This window comes from Mustela putorius, unplaced genomic scaffold, assembly GCF_011764305.1.
Source record: "Mustela putorius furo isolate JIRA1106 unplaced genomic scaffold, ASM1176430v1.1 tig00003863_pilon_pilon_pilon, whole genome shotgun sequence".
Classification (NCBI taxonomy): domain Eukaryota; kingdom Metazoa; phylum Chordata; class Mammalia; order Carnivora; family Mustelidae; genus Mustela; species Mustela putorius.
The window spans coordinates 2,828,590-2,846,813 of NW_025422015.1; the positions used below are offsets into that span (position 1 = coordinate 2,828,590).

An 18,224-nucleotide genomic window follows, 5' to 3' on the forward strand; every position below is an offset into this window, starting at 1 on the left:
ATAGTACCCTTCGGTCCCCTGTGGGGTAAAAAAACCGAAATCCTTTTAAAAATAAATAATTTAAAAAGAAAGACAAGCATTCTCTTGAAAGGAGACTGAAAAAGCCAACCCACAATCCTCATGAAGTTTATCATTTTTCTCTTATTTTTGATTAGTAAGATAAAAAAAATTCAGCTAAGTTAGATGGTACCCCCTTCACACTTTCATTTGGTTCATGTCTGGATTAAAGTAATTTTGTACCTATTTTAATGTTTATTGTTAGCCAAAAGCGATTGTGATTATTTTAATTTAAAAACTTTCCTCCTGGGGCGCCTGGGTGGCTCAGTGGGTTAAAGCCTCTGCCTTCGGCTCAGGTCATGATCCCAGAGTCCTGGGATCGAGCCCCACATCGGGCTCTCTGCTCAGCAGGGAGCCTGCTTCCTCCTCTCTCTCTGCCTGCCTCTCTGCCTACTTGTGATCTCTGTCTGTCAAATAAATAAATAAATAATCTTAAATAAATAAATAAAAATAAAAACTTTCCTCCATAAATTTTTTATAATTTGAGACCCCCAAAATAGTGTTTCTTGCATTTGGTGGAAAATTATTTTTCCCTAATGATAAATGTGGAACAATATCATCTCCAAAATGAATTATCGAATGAATGAATGTCATTAGTACAAAGCAACAGGGGTTTTAAGTGCATGTAACTATTTAGGATATGATAAAAACATTTAAAGTAAATGGGAAAATGAGTATATGGTACAGGGGTAATTGATTAGCTATCTGAAAAAAAGAATTGATCTGTATTTTACATCCTACATTGAAAGTAGAATTCAGATGAGATAAAAAGAACTGGAAGAAGATAAAGGTGAACATAAATATACTGGAAAATGGAAGAACTTTCTTTCTTTTTTTTTTTTTAAATACCTACCTACAATCTAGCAATCATCTTTTATCCATCCATCCATCCATCACCATATATATCTTATCTACCTACCTACCAACCTACCTGCCTATTAGCTATCAATCTATTATCTATCATCCATCCTATCTACCTATCAGCTATCATCTATTATCTGTCCATCCTATCTTTCTTTCTTTCTTATCATCTATCACTTATCTATGATCTCTCCATCCATCCATCATATCTATTTAACATCTCTCTATCATCCATCTATCTATAATCTATATCTATCTAATTCTGTGTGGACTAGAAAAACAGAAGAACTTTCTAAGCTCAATTTCAAATGTAGCAGCCATTAAAGGTTTGAAAATTTTTACTGCACTAAAAAAAACTTCAGTATATAAAACAAAACAAAATAGGTGTGAGGGGCCAAAATAAGTTGGGAAAAATAGTTGTAACATTTATTTTGGATAAAAGGCTGATAACCTTAATGTTTAGAGAGGTCTAACCAGAAAAAAAATAAAAGAAAAATGGATAATAAGCATAGGCAAACTGAATTAGTCAGCTAAGCCTGTTGTAACAACATACCACAAACTAGGAGGCTTAACAGAAATTTATTTTCTCACATTTCTGGGGACTAAAAGTCCAAGATCAGGATGCCCACAGTTTTAGTGTCTCCTGAGGCCTCTCTCCTTAATTTGCAGACAGCCTTCTCATGTGTCTTTCCATGGCCTTCCTTACGTTGGCAAGCATCCCTGGGGTTTCTTCCTCTTCTTGCAACAGCACCAGTCCTAGTGATTCGAGCTCCATGCTTGTAACTTAGTTAAACCTTAATTTCTTCTTTAAGGCTCTATCTCTAAATACAGTCACATGGGGGGTGGTTAGTACTTCAACATAAGAATGAGAAGGGAAGACATATAATTCATATAACACAAATCAAGAAAGCAGGAGTAATAAAGCCTGTGTCATGAAGGAAAAATGAAAAATGTTTATTTTCACCAGTAGTTAAAGAAATGCAAATTTACTATAGTGAAGTAACTTTTTTGGGATGAGTCATTTTGGTAAATAATAAAGGCAATGGGAAAAAAGAAGAAATAGATAAAAGAGTAATTTTGAAAGAAGAATGAAATTGTTTTTGGTGACAGATCTATATAGTAAATAAGAGAGAAGGATAAGCCAAAAATGACTGAGGTTTTCAGCCAGGATAACTGGGAGAATAAATGAGGATGATGGAGTAAATTTATTTGTTCAATTTATAATGACCTGGTTCTCTCTCAGGGTCAAGGCAAAGCTTCTAGCAACGATTTTTAGTAAGATGACCCTCTCCACAATTTGTTTGGATCTGGGATAGGTACCTAATTCAAGCTGGGTCAGTTAGAGGTGTTTTTTGGCTTTATTTATTGGTTTGGTTTGGTTTTTAGCATAGGAATTTGTATTTACACCAAATTAAAAAAATTAAGTCTTAAGATGGTAGGCCATGACATGCATTCATTTTTTCTTTTATGTAAATTCAATTAGCCAACTTATAGTACATCATTTTTTTAGATGTAGTGTTCAGTAATTTATTAGTTTCATAAAACACTCAGAGCTCATCACATCTCATGCCCTCATTAATGGCCATCACCCAATTACCTCATCCCCACCACTTCCCCTCCAGTATAGTTAGGGTCTGTCACAGTTTTTCTTCTCTGATGACTTCCCATACAGTTTTCTCTTCCTTTCTCTAAAGTCTTCTGCCCTGTTTCTTATATTCCACATAAGAGTGAAACCATATGATAATTGTCTTTCTCTGCTTAACATATTTTGTTCAATATAATACCCTCCAGTTCTACCCACATCAGTATAAATGGTAAGTAGTCATCCTTTCTTTTTTTTTTTTTTTAAGATTTTATTTATTTATTTGACAGAGAGAAATCACAAGTAGATGGAGAGGCAGGCAGAGAGAGAGAGAGAGAGGGAACAGGCTCCCCGCTGAGCAGAGAGCCCGATGCGGGACTCGATCCCAAGACCCTCAGATCATGACCTGAGCCGAAGGCAGCGGCTTAACCCACTGAGCCACCCAGGCGCCCCAGTAGTCATCCTTTCTGATGGCTGAATAATATTCCATTGTGTGTATATACCATTTATCTGTTGATGGACATCTTGGCTCATTCCACAGTTTGGGTATTGTGGACATTGCTACTATGAACATTGAGGTTCAGATGCCCCTTTGGATCATCTCTACACTACATTTTATCTACACTTGTATGTATATACACTATATATGTACTACATTTGTATCTCCGGGGGACATCCCTAGTAGTACAATTGCTGGGTCGTAGCGTAGCTCTATTTTTACCTTCTTAAGAAACCTCCATACTGTTTTCCAGAACCTCCATACTGTTTTCCATACTGTACCAGCTTGTGCTCACTCCCACCAGCAGTGTAAGAGGGTTCCCCTTTCTCCATATCCTCACAAACATTTGTTGTTTCCTCTCTTGTTAATTTTAGCCATTCTGACTGGTGTGAGGTGGTATCTAATTGTGGTTTTTGATTTGTATTTCCTTGGTGCCAAGTGGTGTGGAGCATTTTTTCATATGTCTGTTGGCCATTTGTATGTCTTCTTGGAGAAATGTCTGTTCCTGTCTTCTGCCTGTTCCTTGACTGGATTATTTATTTTTTGGGTGTTGAGTTTGATGAGTTCTTTATAGATCTTAGATACTAGTCCTTTATCTGGTATGTCATTTGCAAATATCTTCTTCCATTCTGTCAGTTGTCTTTTGGTTTTGTTGACTGTTTCCTTTGCTGTACAAAAGCTTTTTATCTTGATGAAGTCCCGGTAGTTCATTTTGCCTTTGTTTCCCTTGCCTTTGGAGATATGTCTAGCAAGAAGTTGCTGTGGCAAGGTCAGAGAGGTTGCAGCCTATGTTCTCCTCTAGAATTTTGATGGATTCCTATCTCACATTTAGGTCTTCTGTCCATTTTGAGTTGTTCTTTGTGTATGGTGTAAGAAAATGGGCTGCAAGCGTGGTTCACCATTCGCAAATCAATCAACATGACACGTTGCATTAATAAAAGAAAGGACAAGAACCATATGATCCTGTCAATTGATGCAAAAAAAGGATTTGACAAAGTACAGCATCCTTTCTTGATTAAAACTCTCCACGGTGTAGGGATGGAGAGAACAACCTCAATATCATAAAAACCATCTACAAAAAGCCCACAGTGAATATCATTCCCAGTGGGGAAATACAGAGCTTTTCCCCTAAGGTCAGGAACATGACAGGGATGCCGACTCTTACCACTGTTGTTCAACTTAGTACTAGAAGTCCTGGCCTCAGCAATCAGAAAACAAAAAGAAATAAAAGGCATTCAAATTGGCAAAGAAGAAGCGAAATTTTCACTCTTTGCAGATGACATGATAGATTAAGTGGGAAACCCAAGGGACTCCACCCCCAAATTGCTAGAAACTCAAATAGGAATTCAGTAACATGGCAAGATATAAAATCAAGACCAGTTGCATTTCTGTACACTAACAATGAGATTGAAACGAGAAATTAAGGAGATGATCTCATTTACAGTTGTACCCCAAACCATAAAATACTTAGGATTAAACCCAGCCAAAGAGGTAAAGGATCTATACTCTAAAAACTACAGACCACTTATGAAAGAAATTGAGGAAGACACAAAGAAATGGAAAAACATTCTCTGCTTATAGATTGGAAGAATAAGTGTTAAAATCTCTATGCTACCCAGAGCAATTGACACATTCAATTCAATCCTTATCAAAATACCATCAACTTTTCTCACAGAGCTGGAATAAATCATTCTAAAATTTATATGGAACCAGGAAAGACCCCGAATAGCCAGAGGTGTATTAAAAAAGAAAACCAAAGCTGGTGGCATCACAGTGCCAGGCTGCAAGCTATATTACAAAGTTGCAATCATTAAGACAGTATGGTACTAAACATGGATCAGTGGAACAGAATAGAGAACCCAGAAATGGACCCTCAAATGTATGGTCAGCTAATCTTTGACAAAGCAAGAAAGAATACCCAATGGAAAAAAATAAAGTCTCTTCAACAAATGGTCTTGGGAAAATTGGACAGGCATATGTAGAAGCATGACTTGCATTCTTCTATACATTTAAAACCTTGAGAGATATAGATTGGCCATTTTCCACATACTGTTTCTAGTAGAAAAGCAGAGCATGACAGTGTATAGAGAAAAGGGAGATAAAATGAGAGAGAAAGAGATGAAATCATATATTCAGAGAGAAACAGGAGATGGCGGAAGAGTTTAGGTACAATTCCAATCTCTATTTCTAGAATTGTCCTTAGGCCTGGTTTCATTCCTGCCCTGGAGTTCTATAAAATACTCCTGTATCCTTGACATAAAATCTCCCCCATCTTTTTTTTTTTTTCCCCCAGAAATAGCTTGACTGAGTTTTATGTTATCTAAAAATTGAAAATATTGACTGATAATAGTGAATAAGAGGAGAAGTCAAAGTTGACTTGTATAATTTTTAGCCTTAAGTAATTTATTGAGCTCCACACAAACTGGATTATTAGGTAAAAGCTCAAAGCTTCACCTTTGAGAAAATTTTGCTCTCCATTGTTTTTCAAGGACACACTGAGTAATGTGTCATGAAGTTGTTTTCCATTTCTGCCTGGAGCTTGTTTTGTTGAGCCTATCTATCCATAAATCTATATTCATAGGGCTGAGGCTTTTTCATCCTCCTTTAACTGTTCTTATAAGAACCCCCAATGTAACCATTGGTGTGAGCTGACTGGTATTCTAGTCCAACCTTGGTATGTGGAGTGGGGGTCTGGGATACCCCCTCATGCAGCATGATTATGCCTTCTGGTCCTGTTCATTCATACTTGGTGGCCCCAGATGTTTCGCATTTTGTTGGATTTCTGCTGAGCTGCCTGCCTTTATGATTTGGAGTGTCTGACAGGACCCAGCTTATGATGGCAGTTCTGAACATCTAAAAAACCAAATTTGTCAGAAGGGAATGGACCAATGTATTCCAAATGCTAAGGGGAAAAAAAACAAAACCAAAACCAAAACATATTAACCTAGAAGTGTGCATTAAACTGTTCTTCAAGAACGAAGGAAAAGAGAGGTATTTTCAGACATACAGAAGCTTAAAGGAGTTTACTACCTATAGACTCTTTACTAAAATGTTGTCATAGAATATGCCTCTGTGATATTACTAAGTCCAAAAGGAAAGCGTGGCATGGAAGAAACAACAACAATCACAGAAACTGATAACATATGTCAAAAAATTAATTATTGAAAATAATTTCTTGTTTGTGTGTGGGTGGTTAAACAAAAATTGAAACTATAAAAAATAATACTCTAGACAATTATAACAAAGGATGAGAGACATTCATGGCATCTGGTTAAAGCATCTTAAGGTCCTTGGCTTGTTCAGAAGGAGGTTGGTTGGTACTTAATTACATTGTACTTTGTTGTAATACTTTGTAGTTAATTACCTATGGAAAATATATAAGTAAATGAAGAGATCAAAGGAAGCAGAAAAGAAAGCTCAAAGAGGTAGGAGGAATATTACAATAGCACAATTTTATGAACCACAGGATGTTAAATTCTCAAAAAGGGGAAGGTGATTAATAATGCCAAATGATACAGACAGGTAAAAAAAAAATTGAGGGTATAGGTTATCTACTGAGTATAATATTTAAAAGTTATTAGTGACCTGCAAGGAATAGATTCATTGGGAACTGGTTGACAAAGTGTTAACAGAAGAGTGTATGATTAGAAAAAGGAAAGACAGATAAGTATTCAATACTATTTGAAGGTTTTTGTTGTTGTTGTTTTGTTTTGTTAGAAAAAGTAATTGGATTCAGTCTTTCCAGAAATGAAGATAATATCCTACCCTATCTTATAAATACCCCAGACATTGGAAATAGTTCTTTTTTCTCTTATCCCATTATTTCCAGGTTTGTTTTTTGCTTTCTTACAGGTTAAAGATGTTTAACTTCTAGTACCTTAAATTTGATACAGGTAGAAACAAGATAGTAGGCATATGGTATGCTGTGTCCCTGGGGACTTTTGACAGTTAGCTTTATTTACTTCTTTCCCCTGCCCATCTGATATAGATTTCCAGAAAAAGTATTCTCAAGTACATCTCTGTTCTCTGAGGGTAAAGTCTTAAGATAGGAATGAAAAAAGTTATTTTTCTTAAGGAAAAAGTCATTATTCCTTAGTTTGCAGAGGAAATTTAAGTTCTTTGTGTGAAATAAGGACTTTAAACTTTGTGTTTAATAAGGACTTTAGAAATCCATTATTGCATATTGAAATGAACATCTATCCTTGTTTCAATGAAAGCATAGAAATCAGTCACATACCAGTATATAAAATGAAAAACAGAGTTTAGTTCAAATACATTGGATTTACCATAGTAAACAATGTTTGAATAGTATGGTTACTTTAAAAGTGACAGATAATGGGTACTTGGGTGGCTCAGATGGTTAAGCATCTGCCTTTGGCTCAGGTCATGATCCTAGGGTCCTGGGATTGAGCCCCTGCATTGGGCTCTCTGCTCAGCAGGGAGCTGCCTCTTCCTCTCTCTCTGCCTGCCTCTCTGCCTACTTGTGATCTCTGTCAAATAAATAAATCCTTAAAAAAACAAAAAAAACCCCCAAAACTTAAAAAAAAAAAACAAAAAAAAATGACAGTCACACTCTGGAGAGAAATAATTTGTTGCAAGTTTGAAAGAAAATGGATTATTCAAGATGTTATTTCATGAAAAGAAAATAATGTCTTTGATATTCAAAGCACTGAAAAAGAATTTAACATATTTTGCTAGAGAAACCAGAGACTCATTTAATGGTTAGAAAAGATAGGGTTTTAGGGAAAAAAGAAATTACCTTGTTTTTTTCTTCTCACAGAAAGGAGATTAGAAATTTGAAGAAATTGGGCAGAATTCAGGGAAAAAGCATATACAAATCAGATGATTTAAGGCAAAATTTAAAAAGCCAAATATATATGGATTGTTAAATGATAATGGAGAGAAATCATGCTTAACATAACTGCACTTAAAAATAAAACTATAGCCACATACATTAAATCCCGGTACTTATTAATCTTATAAACATAACTGCAGGTTAAATTAGAAAATTCTCTTGGTGGGACTGTAAATTGGCACAGCCGTTATGGAATTTCCTCAAAAAATTAAAAAAAGAACTACCATTTGATACGGCAGTCCCATTTCTCCACTGTCATTGCTCTACTCTACCACTTATGTACCACACTACAAAAAACTGAAGGCTAATAATACTGCTCAGAATGCAAGTGACATGGCTTCACAGTCACAAATTAGGAATAGAGGACTGGGCCAATTATTTTATTTCCAGTATAAGAGAGATGGGCTGTAGATAACTATTCAAAAGCAAAGACACCGTTTTTAGATGTTTTGGCTTTAACTTGCTGCACCTATCAGTTTATTTAACAAGAAATTTTTGTTAAAATTAAATGTTCTAACTCAACATGAATCGACCTAGAGGGTAATATGCTAAATGACATAAGTCAGAGAAGGACAAATACCATGTGATTTCACTTATTTGTGGAATCTAAAAAACAAAACAAACAAAAAGCAGAAACAGACCTATAAATAGAGGATAAACTGATGGTTGCCAGAGGGGAGGAGGATAGGGATCTGGGCAAAATGGATAAAGGGGAGTGGGAGATACAGTCTTCCAGTTAGGGAATGAATGTCACGGATATAAAAGACACAGCACAGGGAATATAGTTAATGGCATTGTAACCGTACTGTATGGTGACAGATGGTAGCTACACTTGTGAGCACAGCACAATGTTTAAACATGTCCAATCACTCTGTTGTACACAATGTTAACATTGTATACTTCAGTATAAAAAAAAAAAAGAAATGGATCTGAGACCTTGAAAAAATTATCCTATAGTTATCATATTTTTAAGGCCAGAGCAGGTATTAAGTGATACAATGCCTGACTTTAATGATTACAGCCTAACTTTATATCAGAATTGTTTGCTTTTAAAAATTGGTATAAAGTGCATGTGTGTAAAGAGTCTAGGAAAACAAAGTTTAGGGTATGAAAGTTAGAAGAAAAGTATTTTGTTACGTAAACTTAGGCCTTAAGCGTTATAGCTATAGGGCCTGTTGGGTAAAATTACCTTGCCTTTTAGGCAGATTCATAATACTTAAAAAAATTTAACCTCTATATTACATACAAATTTGAGTGAGTGAATGCACACAGATTTCTGACACAGGACAGGAATGAATGATGGTGGCTTAGGTGTTAATCATCTCCATACAGTGCCTCATGTGTTTTTAAACTGTTATTCCTTTGAAATAACTGAAAATGCACAGTTTCCAACCTAATAGTTTAAAAAACCCAGAATCTCAGTCTATTAAAATAGAGTAAGACTTTAAGGTCATTTTAATTTTTTTTTTTAAAAGGGAGTTGAAATATCAGAAGGATCTTCCAAGTCAAGTCTCCCCTGAAAGCCTCTTTTGTTACCATACACACTAGTGAACATTGTTGAGTTGCCTGGCAGGGGCATGATCGTAGCTGTATTCATCCTGGTTAGGGATTCCCTGTAGGGAGTAAAAGTCAGGTCCTTTGGCTGTCTAATTGTGATTTGAGGCTATAAGTTTTGCCATATCCTTCCTCTCCCCACTTTATAGGCTATTGGTAGGTAGTTATGAGTATAGAACTTCTCCCTGTAATCACATGACATAAGCCAGGAATTCTGGGTTCTCTATTATCCATAGGATTAGGAAGTTTCACTTTAGTAACTAGAGTTTTAGACCAGTGATTTTCACTGGAGATTTAGACCAGTGATTAGACCAGTGATTTCCAAACTTCATTGTGCCTCAGAATCACCTGGAGGGCTTTTTGAAACATAATTCTTTGTCCTCATCACCTGAATTTCTAATTCATTAGCTCTGGATGGGGCCTGAAAATGCACTTTTCTCACAAATTCCCAGGATATAATATTCCTGGTCCAGATACCTCAAAATATTCCTATTTATTGCTTAAAAGTATTACAAATTTAAATTATGAAAAAAAATTAAATTGTGTCCTCTCTTCATAGGAAATTTGCCACTCAAGAATCTTTTGTAGGGGCGCCTGGGTGGCTCAGTCATTTAAGCGCATCTGATTTCTCCTCAGGTCATGATCTTTGGGCCTGGGATCAAGCTCAGCAGGGAGTCTGGTTGTCTCTCTACCCCTCCCGCCTCCCCACCATTTGTGGGTATTAGGTGATACAATACCTTTAAAAACAATAATCTTTTTATAAACCAGTATCATATCAGATATGGATATAGTTGGCTGACAGATCTGCATAAAAGTTATTGATGGGGACTTACACTGAATTAATCTCAAGCCAAAGTATACAGTAATGGCATTTATATTCTGACTGCTTTTTATTTTGTGATTCTAAAAGTTAAATAAGCGCATTTAGGTAAAGTACAAAGATAGGAAAAATTAGATTTAACAATTTGAAACAGATTTTCTTTTTTTTAATTCAGTGATTCAAAGTTCCATTTGTAAATTTTTTTCAATTTAATTGAAGAATGTTGACAATTATGTTTATTTAGGTTACATGATTTTTAAAAGGTATACAATGTGGTAATTTAATATATGTATATATTGTGAAATGATCACAAACAAGTTAGTTAACATATTTATTAACTCATATAGTTTTCTGAAGCAGGTTTTCAAGAAGTATAATGCAGTTTTACTTTGAGGAATATATTTTTATAGAAATCAAAATAGATCATGACCTAATTTGAAAGGACTGCGATAACATTGTTAAAACTTAGATTCTTTGCTGAACACTGATGAATGAGATTTCAACATATTTACTGCTAAGAATTCAATGTGTACAAGAGGTATGTGAGGTGATATTAGTAACCAAAATGTATTGTTTACTGTGTGCCAGGCATTGTGCCAGATGCTTCCCATATATTAGCTCTTTTAATCCTCATAAAAGTATGTGAAATAGTAATACCCTTTTTATGTTAAAGATGAGAAGACCAAGGCTTAGAAAGTTTAGGTGACATGCCACAGTCATACATGTATGTAGGATCTGAGTGAAGGTCTCACTCTCAAGTTTAAGGTTTTAGTTAGTATTCTATATAGATTTTTAGTGCAGGGCAAATTGAGAAGTCACAGATGTGAACCTTCTGTATTGTCACCTTTTAAGAACCTTTGTTCCTTTGGAGAACTCACTCATACCCTTCAAATACAGAGCTTTTTCCTGATTTCTAGTCATTTATCTCTTTCAAGGGAGTTCGTGTTTCATATGCCTGTGAGAACACTCACTCTAATGTGTTCACTCTGGCCTTTAAACTTGTCTTTGTTAATTAAAGGCTCTGTTTCCTATTGAAGACATTTTAGACACTATCAAGCAGGAGACCTATTTTCAAACAAATAACAGTTCTTATTTCTGAAATCATATTACTCCCAGGGTTGCATCTAATAAGCTGAGCTGCTTATCTTGTATTAGGATTCTTTGGAGGAGAAACTGGGATTCTTGAGCCTGTTTCATTTCCTCTTCTGACTCTGCTCCTCTTCTGGCTCAAGCTTTATGTACTTTGCCAAGTCACCCACCCTACTTAAATCTCAAATTTCTCATCTACCTTTAATCTTTGCTTGTTTAGCTTTCATGTTTTGATACCTCTATAGCATGATCATCTCTCTGAGCACAATATTTACAAATCAAAGGGGCCAGTGCTTCCAATCATGGGACTTATTTTAAAAAGCAAAGAAACAGGGTTGAGAACTAGAGTTGCATATCATGCATCTTACAGATGCCTGTAATTTGCTTTAGAGCCTAACTTATATTTACTTCTTATTACAGGGAGATAATTTTGGTAAGAATTATTATGTTCTGGGTTTTGCTTTTTTTCTTACCAAGCATTCTATGGATACTATTCCTGAAATGCTTGATGTGATCCAAGTTGACAAGTGCTTATTTTCCTTCCTGAAGCAAAAGCCCATTTAACACTTCAAAAGTTTTAAACTGTAAGATTCCCATTACTCTAAATATTCTTTGCAATTGAGATTGACAGGTTTCCCACACCATCAAATACTTGGTAAAAGAGCATGTCTTCAGAAAAGTGTAAAACAGAAAGTGTAAAGCAATGTATATATAAAATTTTATTCCCAGAATAGCGAAAAACAAAACTAAGGAAAGTTACATTATGTGTTCTTTCATGTTCTTTCAGTAATCAATTTATTCATGAATTCAGAATGTCTGAAACACTGATGCTGCAGGACTCAGACCATTTGAATATACAAGGTTTTTTGTTTGTTTGTTTGTTTGTTTGTTTGTTTTTAACCTAGGCTTTTCTTTTATCAGGATAAAAAAATGAAAAAAATTTGTTAAAATAGTTTGAGATAATATTCCACAGCCTGTTCAATACTTCTATGTGTACAAAGTTGAGAAGAGCCTCTTATTTTCCCTAGATGGGGGTATGGGGTCTTGCATTATAGGCCGCATCTATTGAACATTTGTGGCTGGTGTTGTACCAGATGTTGAATGCATACTATCTCATTTAATCTGCTTATTAGCCCTCAGGAATAGCCATTGTTAGCTCAGTTTTCCAGTTGTGAAAACTGAGGCATTAGAGAGGTAAGTCAGTTGCACAAAGTCACACAACATCAGACTCAGGATTCCAGTTGACTTTTGACTCCAAAGTTCAAGCCATTAATTCCTGTATTTGTCAAGTGTGTTTGCTTAAGGTAAAAGGTGATCCTACACTTTTTAAAGATTTAACTTTTAAAAAGCATTTTTGTGTTCATATCAAAATTGAGAGGAAGGTACAGAGATTTCCCAATATATCCCCCTGCCCCCACACAAATATAGCCTCCCCTGCTATTACCATCCCCCACCAGAATGATATGTTTGTTACAGCTGATGAACTTCCTCTGACATATCATTATTACCCAAAGTCCATACATTTTACGTTAGAGTTTCCCTCTTGGTTTTATATATTCTACAGGTTTGGGCAAATATACAATGGCATGTATCCACCATGCTGGTGTCATGAGTAACTTCACTGCCCTAAAAATTCTCCCTGCTCTGCCTCTTCATCCCTTCCTCTCCCTGACCTCTGGTCACCACAAATCTTTTATTGTTTTCCTATTTTTATCTCTTCCAGAATGTCATATAGTTGGAATCATCCAGTATATAGACTTTTCAGATTGGCTTCTTTCACTTAGCCATATGCATTTAAATTTCCTCCATGTCTTTTCATGGCTCCATAGCTTATTTCATTGTAGTGCTGAATTTTTTTTTTTAAGATTTTATTTATTTATTTGAGAGAGACAGTGAGAGAGAGCATGAGCGAGGAGAAGGTCAGAGGGAGAAGCAGACTCCCTGTGGAGCTGGGAGCCCGATGTGGGACTCGATCCCGGGACTCCAGGATCATGACCTGAGCCGAAGGCAGTTGTCCAACCAACTGAGCCACCCAGGCATCCCTGTAGTGCTGAATTTTTGATTGATGAGGTGTACCAGTTTATTTTTCCATTTACCTATTTAAGGACAACTTGGTTGCTTCCAAATTTTGGCAATTACAAATAAAATTTCTGTCAACCTCCATGTTCAGGTTTTAGTGTGGACATGAGTTTTCAGCTTTTTTGGATAAATGCCAAGGAGCATGACTGCTGGATCATATTTTAAGACTGTGTCTAGTTTTAGAAGAAACCACTGAACTGTCTTCTGAAGTGGCTGTATCATTTTGCATTCATGTTAGCAGTAATGAGAATTCCTATTGTTCCACATCCTTGTCAAAATTTGGTGTTGTCAGTGTTCCAGATTTTGACCATTCTAATAGGTGTGTAGTGACATCTCATTATTGTTTCATTTTGCATTTTCCTGATGACTTATGTTGTTGAATAGCTTTTCATATGCACATTTGCCATTGGTATATCTTTTTGGTGAGCTCTCTGTTAAGGTCTTTGGCCCATTTTTAAATTGAGTTGTTTTCTTATTGTAGAGATTTAAGACTTCTTTGTATATTTTGGATTATAGTCCTCGTCATACATATCTTCTGCAAATATTTTGTCCTAGCCCAAGTCTTGTCTTCTCGTATTGACATTATCTTTAATGGAGCAAAAATTCTTAATTGTAATGAAGTTTAGATTATCATTATTTCCTTCATGGATTGTGCCTTTTGTGTTGCATCTGAAGAGCCATCTTTATACCTAGGGTCATCCAAGTTTTCTCTCTCTCTCTGTCTTTTTTTTAGAGAGGGAGGGAGGAGGGAGAGCTAGGAGAGAGGAAGAGAGAAAACCCTATTTAGGCTCTGTGGAGCTAGACATGGGGCTTGATCTCACAACCCGAAGATCATGACTTGAGCTGAAACCAAGAGTTGGATGCTTGCCTGACTAAGCCACCAGGCACCCCAGAGAATAGTAAGTATTTTAATTTAGATTTCACTTGGGGGCTTGAAGAAGTGTATCTTTTAAAAATAAAAATCATTGCATCAAGTCTTTTTCTTAGATTAATTTTACTATATAAAAAGTAGTTGTAATGTATATTTTAAAAATTAAATTAAATTTTAGGGGCACCTGGGCTCAGTGACTTAAGAGTCTGACTCTTGATTTCAGCTCAGGTCATTATCTCAAGGTTGTGAGGTTGAGTCCTGTAGGCTTTACATTGGGTGTGGAAGCTGTTTGGGATTTTCTCTCTCCATGTCCCTCTTCCCCTCCCCCACATCTTTCTCTCTCTCTCTCAAATAAATAAATAAATACATTTATTTTAATTCCAGTGTGGTTAATGTACAATGTTGTTTAGTTTCAGGTGCACAGTATAGCGATTCAACACTTCCATCAAGATAAGAATACTTATTTTATTTTTTCTTTTAATTCCAGTGTAGTTAATGCACACTATTATATTAATTTCAGGTGTACAAAACAGTGATGCAACAGTTGCATATATCACTGTGTGCTTATTGTGACAAGCTCATTCTTTAATCCCCATCATCTATTTCATCTACTCCCCTATCCATCTCCCCCCTCTGGTAACCGTTAGTTTGTTCTCTACAGTTAATAGTCTATTTCTTGGGAGCGCCTAGGTGGCTTAGTCATTAAGTGTCTGCCTTTGGCTCAGGTCATGATCCAGGGACCCTGGGATCCAGCCCTGCATCAGACTGCCTGCTCAGCAGGGAGCCTGCTTCTCCCTCCCCCACTCCTCCTGCTTGTGTTCTCTCTCTCGCTGTCTCTCTCTCTGTAAAATAAATTAATAAAATCTTTAAAAAAAAAGTCTATTTCTTGGTTTGTCCCCCTTTCCCCTTTTGTTCCTTTGTTTTTTTTCTTAAATTCCTTATCTGAGTGAAATCATATGGTATTTGACTTTCTCTGACTGGCTTATTTTGATTAACATTATACTCTCTAGATCAATCCGTGTTGTTGCAAATGGCAAGATTTCATTATATATTTTATGGCTGAATAATAGTCCTTTGTGTGTGTGTGTGTGTGTGTGTGTATGTTTGTATATACCACATATTCATTCATCTATGATGAACACTTGGACTGCTTCCATAATTTGGCTATTATAAATAATACTATAATAAACATAGCATATGTCTTTTTGAATGAGAGTTTTCATATTCTTCGGGTAAATATTTAGTAATGTGATTATGTGATAACTGGGTCATATAGTAGTTCTATTTTTAATTTTTTGAGCAGCCTCCATAGTGTTTTCCACAGTGACTACAATGGTTTGCATTCCTACCAGCAGTGGACAAGGGTTCCTTCTTCACACACTCACCAACACTTGTGGTTTCTTGTGTTTTTGATTTAGCCATCCTGACAGGTGTGAGGGGATATCTTACTGTGATTTTGATTTGCATTTCCCTGATGATGAGTAATACTGGGCATTTTTTCATGTGTTTATTGTCCATCTATAGGTCTTGTCTGGACAAATATTTGTTCATGTGTTCTGCCCAATTTTTAAATTGGATTATTTTGGGGGGGGGGCTGTTGAGTTGTATACAAGTTCTTTATATATTTTGGTTATGAGCCCTTTATCAGATACATCATTTATACATATATTCTCACATTCTATAGGTGGTCTTTTCATTTTGTTTTAGGTTTCCTTTGCTGTACAGAAGCTCTTTTTTTTTTTTTTTTAAATTAATGTATAATGTATTATTTGTCCCAGGGGTACAGGTATGTGAATCATCAGGCTTACACATTTCACAGCACTCACCATAGCACAGACTCACCCCAATGTCCATAACCCAACTATCCTATCCCCACCCCCCCAATCCCCTGCAACCCTCAGTTTGTTTTGTGAGATTAAGAGTCCCTTATGGTTTCTCTCCTTCCTGATCCCATCTTGTTTCATTTTTTTCCTTCCCTATTCCCCACAACCCCCTGCCCTGCCTCTCAAATTCCTCATATCAGAGGGAGTGTATGATAATTGCCTTTCTTTGATTGGCTTATTTTGCTCAGCATAATACCCTCTAGTTCCACTCACATGATTGCAAATGGCAAGGTTTCATTTCTTTTGATGACTGCCTAGTATTCCATTGTATATATATATACCACTTCTTCTTTATCCATTCATCTGTTGAAGGACATCTAGGTTCTTTCCATAGTTTGGCTATTGTGGAGATTGCTACTATAAACATTTGGATGTGTGTTCCCCTTCGGATCACTACATTTGTATCTTTAGGGTAAATACCCAGTAATGTGATTGATGGGTCATAGGGTAGCTCTGTTTTCAACTTTTTGAGGAACCTCCATGCTGTTTTCCAGAGTGGCTGCACCAACTTGCATTCCCACCAATGGTCTAGGAGGGTTCCCCTTTCTCCACATCCTTGCCATCATCTGTCATTTCCTGACCTGTTAATTTTAACCATTCTGACTGGTGTGAGGTGGTATCTCATTGTGGTTTTGATTTGTATTCCCCTGATGCCAAGTGATGTGGAGCACTTTTTCATGTGTCTTTTGGCCATCTGGATGTCGTCTTTGCAGAAATGTCTGTTCATGTTTTCTGCCCATTCCTTGATTGGATTATTTGTTCTTTGGGTGTTGAGTTTGATAAGTTCTTTATAGATTTTGGATACTAACCTTTATCTGATATGTCATTTGTGAATATCTTCTCCCATTCTCTCAGTTATCTTCTGGTTCTATTGACTGTTTCCTTGGCTGTGCAAAAGCTTTTGATCTTGATGAAGTCTCAATAGTTCTTTTTGCCCTTGCTTCCCTTGCCTTTGGTGATGTTCCTAGGAAGAAGTTCCTGCAGCTAAAGTCAAAGAGGTTGTTGCCTGTGTTCTCAAGGATTTTGATGGTTTCCTTTCTCACATGGAGGTCCTTCATCCATTTTGAGTCTATATTTGTGTGTGTTGTAAGGAAATGGTCCAGTTTCATTCTTCTGCATGTGGCTGTCCAGGTTTCCCAACTCAATTTGTTGAAGAGATTGTCTCTTTTCCATTGGATATTCTTTCCTGCTTTGTTGAAGATTAGTTGACCATAGATGTGGGGGTCTCTTTATGGGCTCTCTATTCTGTTCCATTAATCTATGTGTCTGTTTTTGTGTCAGTACCATATTGTCTGATGATTATAGCTTTTTAATAGAACTTGAAGTCTGGAATTGTGATGCCACCAACTCTGGCTTTCTTTTTCAACATTCCTATGGCTATCTGGGGACTTTTCTGGTTCCATATAAATTTCAGGATTATTTGTTCCATTTATTTGAAAAAAATGGATGGGATTTTGATAGGAATTGCATTAAATGTGTAGTTTGCTTTAGGTAGCATAGACATTTTCACAATATTTGTTCTTCCAATCCATGAGCATGGAATGTTTTTCTATTTCTTTATGTGCTCCTCAATTTCTTTCATGAGTATAGTTTTCTGAGTATAGATTCTTTGCCTCTTTGGTTAGGTTTATTCCTAGGTATCTTATGGTTTTGTGTGCATTTGTAAATGGGATTGACTCCTTAATTTTTCTTTCTTTTGTCTTGCTGTTGGTGTATAGAAATGCAACTGATTTCTGTGCATTGATTTTATATCCTGACACTTTACGAATTTTGTAAGAGTTCTAGTAGTTCGGGAGTGGAGTCTTTTGGGTTTTCCACATAAAGTATCACATCATCTGCAAAGAATGAGAGTCTGACTTCTTTGCCAATTTGGATGCCTTTTATTTCTTTTTGTTGTCTGGTTGCCGAGGCTAGGACTTCTAGTGCTATGTTGAATAGCAGTGATGATAGTGGACATCCCTGTCGTGTTCCTGACCTTAGGGAAAAGCTGTTTTTCCCTATCAAGAATGATATTTGTTGTGGGTTTTTTATAGATGGCTTTGATGATATTGATGTATGTACCCTCTATCACTAC

At 36.2% G+C, this 18,224-nt stretch overlaps 1 long non-coding RNA gene across 1 annotated transcript in view; it reads left to right on the top strand.

The window, feature by feature from the left end:
- LOC106005821 overlaps positions 1–18,224 on the top strand; it is a 100,395-nt gene that overhangs the window by 874 nt on the left and 81,297 nt on the right. The window lies entirely within an intron of this gene.